Raw genomic sequence first — 12,452 nt, forward strand, 5'->3', positions numbered from 1 at the left:
TCTCTATTTAAAAAATATTTAGAATGTAAAAAAAAAACATTAAACAATAACTATTCTTCAATATGCAAAAACAACGCTTTCTGCCCTGTAGCGGGTAAATATTAAGTTAAAAACATGCCGCTTTTGCTGATATATATTCATTTTATATATTCATTTTTGATTTATGACGTTCTTGAAAGGAGTGAGCGATATGTAAATGAATGGATGTATGTATCGCTCATTTGATGCAACAATTCGTAATTACACTTTTAGAAATATTACAGGAGATGCCATTCAGACGTTGTAGCAACAACCTGTCAATGGAATTTTATTTTTTTAAATTTTATTGTATTATGTTTTTTTACATGTATTCTGTAGGTTTTCCAATAAATAAAAGAAAAAAAAACAGAAATGGCACCATTTTACTCAATTCCACAATGACAATTTCACAACAAAATCAATTCTGTCGGTGATTTTTTCCCGATGTAAGTAGTCTTTCCGCACCTTTTGACATATTAATTTTTTTTAAAGTGTAAATATGTCATTGTTGCACCAACTGAGCGGTATATATGTTTATATCCGTATATGTATATTTTGAAAAATAAATCAATTTCTAAATAAATAAAAAGTTGTGTTTTGACCATTTAGACACACAAATTGTATATTTCGCTCACTCCTTTCAACAACGTCATATTTTAAAAATCGTCAATTTTCAGTTGTACATGTTTTCGGGATGCCCAGAAAATGTACTAAATCCCGGCAAAAGCGGTATACTTTTAACTTAATATTTACTCGCTACAGGGCAGATAGTGTTGTTTTTGCATTTTGAAGAAAAGGTATGGTTTAATTATTTTTTTTAATATACTAAATATTCTTCAAATGGAGAAAAAACCTTCAGGTTAAACCTAGATCTGTTACACAGTAAAAAGTTCAATAAGTGGCTTATTTTTAATACATCTCATTATATTTTTAAATTTAAAACACGATCTCCTGAAAAATCAAGTTTTTTTTTAATGATTAAAGAAAATACTTGTTTTTTACCACTTGAGTTTTATTATAGACTACATGTTTCAGAAGTTAAACTTCCATCATTCAGGTCTGTATAATAACTTATACAGACCTATTTGTTATTATACAGACCTGAATGATGGAAGTTTAACTTCTGAAACATGTAGTCTATAATAAAACTCAAGTGGTAAAAAACAAGTGTTTTCTTTAATCATTGTAACATGTCTTACCACAAAGTTAATGCCGAAACAATAAATAAGTTTTTTTTTTTTTATATATGACGTTGTTGAAAAGAGTGAGCGATTTGTTTTGTTGTTTTCTAATGATTTATATCGTTATTCGTTCATTAAGATACTGTCTCTGCCTATGTTATATTATGCGCATGCCAACATCGAGTGCGATTTGCCTACATTTGTCTTCCTCCTTATTTGGCGCCCTTACGTAACCTAACGAGGTAATTTACGTTCCCAGTTTACGGCGACCCGACTCATAATTCAGCAGACCTAAAAGAATTGACAGTTCCGCCGGTTACAAGAAACTGGGTCCATTCGTATTTGAGCAATAAATTACCAAGCGAATCGTGGATATAAATTAATAATTAATATCTTGCATAGACACCTGGCATTAATTAAAGCTTTAAAATTAAACTGAATGCAAATTAAAGAAACATTTATAACAATAATCAGGTACATAATTTATAATACATATTATTATGTCGCAATCTGCGTATGTAATCCTAATAAATTTGTGTTTCATTCAAATAATATATTATGATATATTATTTATTGATTCGGCATTAACTTTGTGGAATGACATGTTGTTTTTTTTTCAATTAAACACTTGAATATACCACATGATGAGTTTTTTTTTTATATATACGACAAGTTTCGAAAACTTACAGATGTTTTCATCTTCTGGTAAAAATTAAAACTAACGAACAAAAAATATATTGAGGGGTATAAATATATAGGTAAATAAATATAGGGAAGGGGGGGGCTAAAGGAACAAGATTTTTTGTAAAAGGAAACATTGATAACAATGGTGACGTATTTTGAAACAGTATATTATTAATTAACGTTTTATCCGAATTAATTTTTTTTATGTATTTCTAAATTTTCTAAATTATTCATATGTATCTTGACGTTTATTTGTAACAGAGTTTAATAATTTAAGTGTATGAGAGTCAAATGATATGATGTGCAAATTCCGAAAAATAATTACTTGTCAGTCCACGGCGATGTTCTCTTATTCTAATTTTTAGACTTCTCGCAGTTTATTATATAATATTTAGAACATTTCAAGTGTGTAAAGTGATACCTTAACCACTCTATGACAGGCTGTTAGCCCTGTAAATACCCAGACTTCTGTATTTTTCTTCATCTATGTTGAGATGTCAATATAATATATATTTAGATTTAAGTTTTGTGCTGACATTTCTTGGTGGTACTGCATTTTATATAATAAAACAACCACTGTATACATTTTCCATGTTTATTTTATTTGACGACCACTTTGATGATGTCGGTAACGACGAAACCCGGTCACTGGTTAAATGAAATCAAATAATGGAATGTGATCTCTTGAAAAGAGCGAAGACATAGACCATTATCGAAAAGTCTCAACAAATTATCAATGATTTTCGTATGTAATTTATAATATAATCCAGAAAATACTGCATTCATCGTCGTACAGTATGTAATGTGACTGGTAAAGCAAAATTTTTAAACTAACTAACCATTGTGCCGCTTCTCCGCAGGGGTAGGCAGAGAGAATAGAACGCCACACCAATGTGTCTTTGGAAACAATCTTCCCTTTTTCCAAATTGATGTATCTCCTCACACATACCAGACCATTATTCCTTATCCTGACATGACACTTCATGCTTTCCTCATTTTCAATGTGTCCATTTTATATGTATTGCTGTATTGTAGTCCTAAGCGTAAATAATTGATCCTACAAATATAATACACATAAAGAGGTTCAAACTTCAGTTATGTTTATGTTTTGCGTACCAAATTTAGTAATTTGAAGCATTATTTACACTATAACGTGGCAATCAGTCACACCCTCTTCCGGTATTAAAAGGTTTGACGTACGTACTTTATAAATGATTGTTATGGAGGTGACTTGGCATTGTTAGTAAAAGGTGTGACAAATAATTAGTCACCTTTTTACTATATAATATTAAACTTTATTCACTGTACGCTTCATAAGGCTATCAATATATTTTACATATTAAAAGCGTTGTTAACTTTTTGGTTAATAATAATGGTAATATGAATGATAAGGAGAGTATTATATTACCATATCAAAAAGTGGTATCACACAAAGTGAACGATGAATGATAACGAGAGTGTTAGGCTATCAATAAGCTAAAAAAAGTACAACAGAATCAATTGCTTGCGATTTTGCTGTTAGCAATGTACATACAAGATCAAGAGCAAGGAAACAGTTGCTGACTTATATCAAGGTCCAAAAGGCGGCTTATCTGGGGCATGTGCTGAGAGGAGAGAAGAACGAGCAATGGTGTAATGACACCTTATCATAAAAGGCAAAACAGAGGGCCGACGAGGTGTGGGCAGAAGACAGATCTCCAGGCTCCGGAACATACGAGATTGGACAGGGATCAGGACCGTCGAGGCGCTGTTTAGAGCTGCCCGAGACAAGGAAAATTACTCTCAAGCGATGAAAAGAAGAAGAATATACGAACAAAAATGAATAATGAGAGTTAAGTAGAGGTTTTGCTAACGTAAGTATGTTTATACATAAGTACTAATTTTTATGGTTCTGTGGTTTACTAAATATATTGTTCTATTTTTTTTGTTTCTGTGCTTAACTATAATTGGCTTGGTTAATGTATATCTTTTAATTGTTTTGTTTTACATATAGTAGTCGTACAGGAGAAAGTGACCAACTAACAAAACGTAAAATGTTCAGGAGAGCCATTTCAGTCACTTTTGCTTGGCAAGAAAATAAACATTAATGCAGTTGGTCATTTTTAAGAAGTTAATATATTATACTTCCAAGTTTAAAATCCTTTGGGATTTTTTTAAAGTAATATTAAGCTAGTAAGATATCAAATAGTCAATGATCACGTTTTTGTAAAAATATGCACTTGGTCACTTTCTCCTGTATGGCTACGATATGTTACTGTTGTTAACCCTAATAAAAAAATAAAATAAAAACTTGATACGAGTAAGACAAAATGAAAGCCTAAAACTTAAATGCCACGGTCATCTATAGCCATGTATACTTTACAAGAGAGTAATTAAACATATGTATGAGAAACATGTGCTTGATTGAGTCGAGGACGTTGGCGAACCTTGGATATCTCCAGTGCAAGAAACAGAAACAGTAACCAAACTAGAAATTTTTCTACAACATTTTGAGTGTGTCCAAATACTTGTTCACATAATCTGGATTATCTCCAATAACAGGAGTTATTTTCATATTATTTTGACATCTCACCAAAGATGAAGAAGAATATGGAAGTCTGGGCATTTACGGGGCTTTATTTAGTCAGCCCCGTAAATGCCCAGACTTCCATATTCTTCTTCACCTTTGATGAGATGTCAAAAAATAATAGAAATTTTTCGTCCTATCTGTGCTTACCTAAAAGACGCAAATAACCGCTTCTGACCAGAAGACTGCACGAATATTAAATTGCCAGTCAGCCCCGTAAATGCACAGACTTCCATATTCTTCTTCATCTTTGATGAGATGTCAAAAAATAATATAAATTTTTCGTCCTATCTGTGCTTACCTAAAGACGCAAATAACCGCTTCTGACCAGAAGACTGCACGAATATTAAATTGCACGCTAGTGAGTTGCGGAATTTTTCGTAGATAAGAGGTAGCGCAAACTGCATCGCAAAGGACTGGAATTACAGATCTGGTTTGCGTACTGCAGTATCAATTACTAGCATTAAACGAAGGAGGCTGCACCAGGAACTATTTAGAGTTTTAGAGCATGAAGCCCCGAGGCATGGGCGAGCGAAGCAGATTTTACTTCAGATGATGATATCGATCTAATAGAAGGGAGAGAGTCCACACTCAGTGAAAGAGAAATGCAGCAAGCAGTTGTTCGGTGAAATTTATCAAGAATGTCAGAGAAGCGTCGTTCTAAATATTCTATTGTCATTCGTTTTTTTTGTTCCTTAACTATCAAGGGTGTACTATTGAACATAAATGTCGCCTACTTTCAAAATCCGCCAGATCCATGTAAGTCGATTTTGCAAAAAATGCAAAATTCACTTACATGGCCAATCAGAGAGCGGGGATAGGTCAAAAATTAAAATGACGTCACTATCGGTTTGTGTCTCGTGTATTTTTTAAATACTAAAAATTGACATTATTACGTAAAGATATCTTGTTGTATTGGAAAGTGTTTGGAAATTCGCTTTGGAAATAATGTGGAATGCATTTTCCTAGTGCAGTGGTGTTAGGCATCTTTTAATTGATCGAGTATCGATAGTTTCTTCATCAAACCCGTTTACAGCGCCTCTTTCCATAGTCATAACCGTATCGTCAGAAAATCAGACTCAATCACCCATTAAACGAATTTTATATGGTCGTTTAAATTTAAGTAATAATTAATTACGAAAAACGTTATTTTTTAAAAAATAAATACATGTTACGGATATTGCATATTTTTATATAAAATTTATGCTACCATAGAAGTATTTTGAACGAAGTAAAACAAAAAAAAATTTAAAAAGCATAATGTGTATATATGTACATAATATAATAATATATAACATACGATGGCATTCATATCGACGTGCCCTACGTAAAGTGCTCTAACTACATTTTTGTCAATTTTGAGATATTTGGTGTATGTTATCAACTGACCGTTATCTAAAAATAAAATTTAAAAAAAAAAATCTTCATCGAAATTTCGAAATGAACTGAACTCCAAAAGTTAAAGACAAAGCGTAAAGTTTTAAAACGATTTAATACATTATTTTATCGTGTTTTTGGATACATAATCATAATACTAGTTTAGAATTTCAGATAAAATCCTTAATTAATAAAAAAAAAATACGTTGAAAAAAATCTTCTAAGCTCTCTCCTGTAAAGTAACAGATTTGCAGATAGAGTTCTTTACGTATGGCCGTCGACGTGAGAATTATATGATATATTTCCGAGTTTCAAAAATTTTAGTAGAGTGGATGTCAATCATGGGTAGAACGGTAAATGTCACACATGTGTAAATTGATCACTTTAACCAATCTATGATAGATCGTACTCCCTTTAATTACCCAGACTTCCATATTGTTTTCCATCTTTGTTAAGATATCGAAATGTAAAAATAGCTCCTATGTGGAGAAACACAGATCTGTGAATAAGGATTTGGACACACCTATAAAATTGTGCTTCATACATGCAATTAAAATTCAGCCCCCTTTGGGAAATCTTCAGGAAATAATGATGAACTTTTCAAACAAACTAACTCATAACAGTAATATTTTTTTAAGTGTCAATGTCGATGAATTATGTTTTCATTTGGATACTTGTTTTCCGAAAACCGGAAGGAACTTTCATACGCTTCCTCACTACATGTTCCGTTAGCACGCAACATGGAAACAATTTCCCTTCGTCTATCTACAATCTTTACGCCCGCTTCGTCTGAATTTCTGATGCGAAAAATTGGCAGCAAGCGGACGCGGCGGTGTGCGACGCATCTCGTTCTAAGACAATGTGAATCCGACTGCATTGCTTCAATTTGAGATAAATACTTTATATGGACAACGAACGCCCACTTTCGTCGTATAAATTAAGTTGTCCAGTAGATAGAAACGAGACAACTAGACAATATGTAATCAATTAATTAAGATTTTACACAATAACAGTAAGTGCAATTGAATATATTCAAGATTAGTCGACACCTGTAGAACCGTGGCTATTCTTAGATACTCGTAAGGTCGTAAGACAATTGATTACCATTTTTTTATTTTTTTTTATTTATTTATTTGATATATTCTTCACACCCTCATCCGCACCCACTGGTGTATAGGGCACTGCATCATATAAACGCAGTGTTATCTTGATTGTTAACACATGAAGGAAAGGTGATCACCCCTGTGTTTCAGGTACCAGTCCAGGGTAATATTGAATAAATGTTAGAGTGGAAAAATCACATTTAATTATTTGACCCCCCCCCCTCTTGGTAATCGAACCCGGGATAGTAATAATATATTTTTTTTAAATGATAATTTATATGGCGCCATTTTCGTAAAATACTACCTCAAGGGATCTTCATTATCGTAGCCGAGAGTGCTGACCATTACGCTACGGAGGCGGACAATTATTTAATATAGTTATAAATAACTCAATATATTAGATATAATATAGTTTTTTGTAATTATTTAATGTAGTTACAAAAAATATTATAATTTAATTCATTTACTAGACATTTCTACTTTTATCTTATATGTACCAGTTACTCTGCCTCTCCAAAAAAGATACTAAGCTCTTGTGCTTGGAGAAGGACTTACACTCAATGTTTGTTGTTGATACCTACATACTTAATAATATAAGGGTTTTTTATTGTATTATTTAGTGTGTGTATGTGTGTAAATTTATTCAATTAATATGTATAAACGACATGTAATTTATTTTTAAGAATTTTAATATGTTTTTTATTTACATCTGTAGAGAGGTTCTCAAATATTTGTAGTTTTGTAGGAATTGTTTTTTTGTGGAAATCAATTTAGATTTTCAATGATTAACTATTTTTAGATTTAAATATTTAATAGTTGAAGAATAAGTGTATTTTTTAAAAATGGTTTCTACAGTAGAGACTTGAAATTTAAAATAATTATTTTGCTGCATACGTTTTTAGCTTTTTATAATGATTGTTATCGGAACTATTATGACAGAGTCCAAGGCGTTTTATGGTATATGTTCTCCATCCAACAATAATTTATCGTAACGTAATAATTTCCGGTACAGAAAAGTTCGTATCACTGTCAAGTTCTGTCTAGAAGAAACCTGCAAATGGATCGTACGATACCAGCATGCTGAATGTTTAAAAATAAAGGTATTTAATTGGACTAGAACATTGAATATGCCAATATCTAAAATTATCGAATGAAATAGAAAGGAACTACGATGTTATGCAGCTTAATTTGTTATCGTCTAGTCTAAAACACGTTTTATTCCAGAATCATTAATATCTGAAGTAAAATTGATTTTGCTTTCGAATAATCAAAATATAAATAATTTTGGAAAGTGAGATCAGTTAGGTTAATATATTTGATAAAAGTTCGATAGGTAACGATTAAAAAATGGACTGTTGAAGGTATTAAGATGAATGGAAATAAAATTTGAAAATATTGCACGGCTATAAAAAGGTACAGTAACGTCTTCTTCAAACCCTTATCCGCACCCGATGGTGCGTAGGGCACTACATCATATAAATGCAGTGTTATCTTGATCGTTAACACAAGAAGGAAGGGTAATCAGCCCTCCGCTTCAGGTGTCGAATGTCATATAATCACTATTATCTTGTTGGTTAATCGCATGAAGGAAAAGTGATGAGTAGGTACTGCGCTTGGGATACCAGGTCAGGGTAATACTAAATAAAATATTGGAGGGAAAAATTACTTATGTTTATTTTGACCTTCCTAGGAATCGAACCCGGGACCTCCGACACGATAACTTAACGTTCTGACTACACTGTGCAGACAATTAATTATGAACAAATCACTTTATATAACGAAAGTTGGTGGAAAATCTATTCATAAACAAAATTTTACTTGGTAAATACTACTACTTTCTTAAATGTATTGTGATACGTTTATATACGATTTCGATGCATTCCGCATCATTTTGAAACACCGTGATTATGCGGATGCATCGAAACACGTGTCACAGTATATTTTAAGAACTAGTGTTATTAACCTAGTAAAATGTGAATTAAACATGGATTTATATTACCACAAAGTGACTATCGAATCGATTAAGGGAAATCTATTAGCTAGTATTTAGTCGATAACGAACTGACGCGCTATGAGTTATTTGTTTAGATTATAAGTCCAAGGCACAAACATACCTACTTCGTATTTGAAATAAAAATATATTGCCATCGATACTGCATAAAACACGTTACAGCATACATTCTTCAAGCGAGCACCTGTAATATACAAGAAATTTCTTCCATGTTTGGTCCCCTGCCTGAAATTACATCAAATACTTCTCCGATGTTTAGAAAAGTGAATTGCGATAAATTTCTCTGCAGTAATAAATCGGTCGAATTAGAGAAACAACTGAAAACCAGTTTCCTTCAAACGCAGCATACGACTGGCAGAGCATTCATTGAGTGAAAATAAAAACAAGAACAGTATTGACAACAGAAAATACCGATACATTTACACATGTCGCTCACTCCTTTCAACAACGTCATATATAAAAAAAAACTTTAAAAATATATAAAGTTTAAAAATATAGTAAAATGTTTTAAAAATAAATATCAAGCCACTTATTAAACTTTTTACTGAACAACAGATCTTTTTAGGAATGAATGTTTTTTCTCCATTTGAAAAATATTTAGTACCGTAGAACGGGGCTACTTTTATGTGTTACTTGAGCCCAGTACAAAAAAATATTTAGATTATTTCGTGTACAATAATGAACGTATCGACATGATTCATTGTTGCCCCGACAGGTGGCACTTATTGTCACGATACGTTCAATCTTGTAGACCAAATTTAATACAGATTTTTTTTTTGTACTGGGCTCAAGTAACACATTAAAGTTCAAGTAGCCCCGTTCTACGGTATATTAAAAAAACAATACCTTTTCTTTAAAATGCAAAAACAACACTTTCTGCCATGTAGCGGGTAAATATTAAGTTAAAAATATGTCGGATTTACCTGGGATATATGTAGTACATTTTCTGGGCATTTCGAAAACATGCACAACTAAAAATTTACGATTTTTGATATATGACGTTGTTGAAAGGAGTGAGCGATGTATGATTACACTGTTTAACCGGACGTAGAAAAATAGTTGCTGATTTATAAAAATTAAATATCCTTGCCTAGAAACATTTATGCAATGCCAAATGTCACAACTTTTAAAATATTTCCGTTTAAAACACACATGGCCTTACTGGAAATTTTAGAAACTATACATAAATGAATTAAATGTCTACATTATATTAAAAGTAGTTTAATGAATAGTAAATTTTGTATTATTTTTGTGGTTTTATTATTATTAAATGTGGTATGTAATAAATTGATATTAAACGTTTAATTTATATAATTGAATAATATAAAACTACAATTTTTGCAATACTGTATCGTTTGTATACTGAAAAGCAAATTTCAAAAAAGGTTTAACTTTTTAGAAGCTATATCAATATGATAACATATCGCTCACTCGTTTCAAGAACGTCATAAATAAAAAAACTTGATTTTTCAGGAGAACGTTTTTAATGTTTAAAAATATAACACAATGTATTAAAAATAAATATCAAGACACTTATTGAACTTTTTACTGTGCAATAGATCTTTTTAGGTAAAACCTGAAGGTTTTTTCTCCATTTTGAAAATATTTAGTATATTTAAAAAAATAATTAAACAATACCTTTTCTTCAAAATGCAAAAACAACACTTTATGCCCTGTAACGGGTAAATATTAAGTTAAAAATATGCCTCTTTTTCAGGGATATAGTACATTTTCTGGACATTCCAAAAACATGCACAACTGAAAATTATCGATTTTTGATTTATGACGTTCTTGAAAGGAGTGAGCGATATTTAAGATTAAAACAAGTTTAATTAAAACAAGGACCACGGACATCAACAAATAGAGCCGCCAATAATCTAGCAATGTTACCAACATTAAAATAAGTCGTTTTGTCGTCGTTTTTGCGACGTTGTTCATTACCAACTTACGAAAGCAACGTATTTACGAAGGCGAATTTTCCAAAAGAAAATGATGAATAAAAAAAACATTGATTACATCGGCTGTAATAAACACAAAAAGAGTCTAATACAATCCTTAATAGGTTGAGTATGTTAAATTAGATATTCCTCTCTGTAAATGATCCATTATCATGAGATGTTTATTGCAAATCCCTAGCATACATACATGATACATGCAAATGTAATTTAAGTATTGGTTAAAAAAAAGTCGTAATTATCATAATTGTCATCAATTATTATGGCACATCCCTTTATAGATTATGCTTGCAAATATGATTTAGAATATTGAAAAAGCATTTAATAGTTTAAGTGACACAATTCTCATGAGATGTTTATCACAAGTAATAAACAATGTAACATACGAGTAAAATGATTGCACGTTCATGACAGCTCTCGAACGAAGATGGATGTTTATGCAATGATATTAATTGCACAAGCACAGTAAAGACAGAATGTAATTATTTTCGACGAGGTGGGAGAAATGTCCTCGAAGTCTCGCGGGGGATTTGTTTAGATAAACTGGTGATACTAATTATTATAATAAATAACGCAGCAATCTCCACTTTGCCATTTTATTCTACAAAAAACACTAATGGATTTTTTTAAATCTGAAAACACGTTTGAGATTTTTAATTAAAATAAGTTATAGAATCTGTTCATTTATATAAATTATTTTTAATCACCTCACTTTTGTATATGGAAATGGATTTCCTCAGTCAAATATTTAGCCAAATAAATGCGTTCGACGAAATGTTAAAGATCTTTTTACAAAAAAAGGTTTCATCTCAAAGAAGTTGCATTTTCTTCTCCTTTTATCTCTTATCATAGGCCATTACATCGTTTAGAAGCAGTGTTATCTTGATCGTTAAATAAACGAATGCAAGATAATAGCAGCCATAGTTTTCAAAATTAAAAATATTTAAATAGTACGCAGAAGATGTTTCGATTTGAAGCACAAATATCTTCCTTTAATATATATTTTTATTTATAATACAGTGTGGTTGTCAATCATGGGTAGAATGGTGAATTTTATAAGAGTATAAAGTGATCTAAACAGCCTTTGACTGGACTAAAGATCTGTAAATCCCTAGACTTCCATATTCTTCTTCATCTGTGTTAAGATATCAATAAGAAAATAAGCTTAATATAAATAAATCAATAAAATGGAGCAAAAACTTAAATTTGTGAAAAAAAATTGGACAAACTAAAATATGTTATTGTTAATGTAATTTTAACTCACCTTATCAGTTCAAAATTCCTGGTTTCTCAAGTGTGAAAATCTGAAACAAACAATAAGTAAAATTAGACGTATATATGATATATTACGATTCCATAAAAGTGATTCATAATTTTTTCAGGCGTTACCCAGTGTGTAAAAATAATTTGTCACATTAAACTGATGTCGTCATTAGAACTGTATTTTGATGGTAACAAATGTGTAAGAAAAACTGATTTGTTTAATTTTTTTATTTATCATTACCGCGAGTTCGAGGTCTATCTTGAAGTGATACGCATAAAAAGTATTTGGGAACC

At 31.2% G+C, this 12,452-nt stretch overlaps 1 protein-coding gene across 4 annotated transcripts in view; it reads right to left on the bottom strand.

Annotated features, from left to right (window-relative positions):
* The window catches only part of smash (smallish), a 254,304-nt gene that overhangs the window by 71,211 nt on the left and 170,641 nt on the right, over window positions 1-12,452 (bottom strand). For all 4 annotated transcript variants that reach the window (XM_088262088.1, XM_088262087.1, XM_088262085.1 and 1 more), the window contains exon 4: window positions 12,160-12,199. The gene's annotated coding sequence lies outside the window, so the exon portion shown is untranslated. The remainder of the gene's footprint in view (window positions 1-12,159; window positions 12,200-12,452) is intronic.

Source organism: Brachycentrus maculatus, unplaced genomic scaffold, assembly GCF_059751285.1.
Source record: "Brachycentrus maculatus isolate JH-2025_06_01 unplaced genomic scaffold, ASM5975128v1 h1tg000173l, whole genome shotgun sequence".
NCBI classification, from domain to species: Eukaryota; Metazoa; Arthropoda; class Insecta; order Trichoptera; family Brachycentridae; genus Brachycentrus; species Brachycentrus maculatus.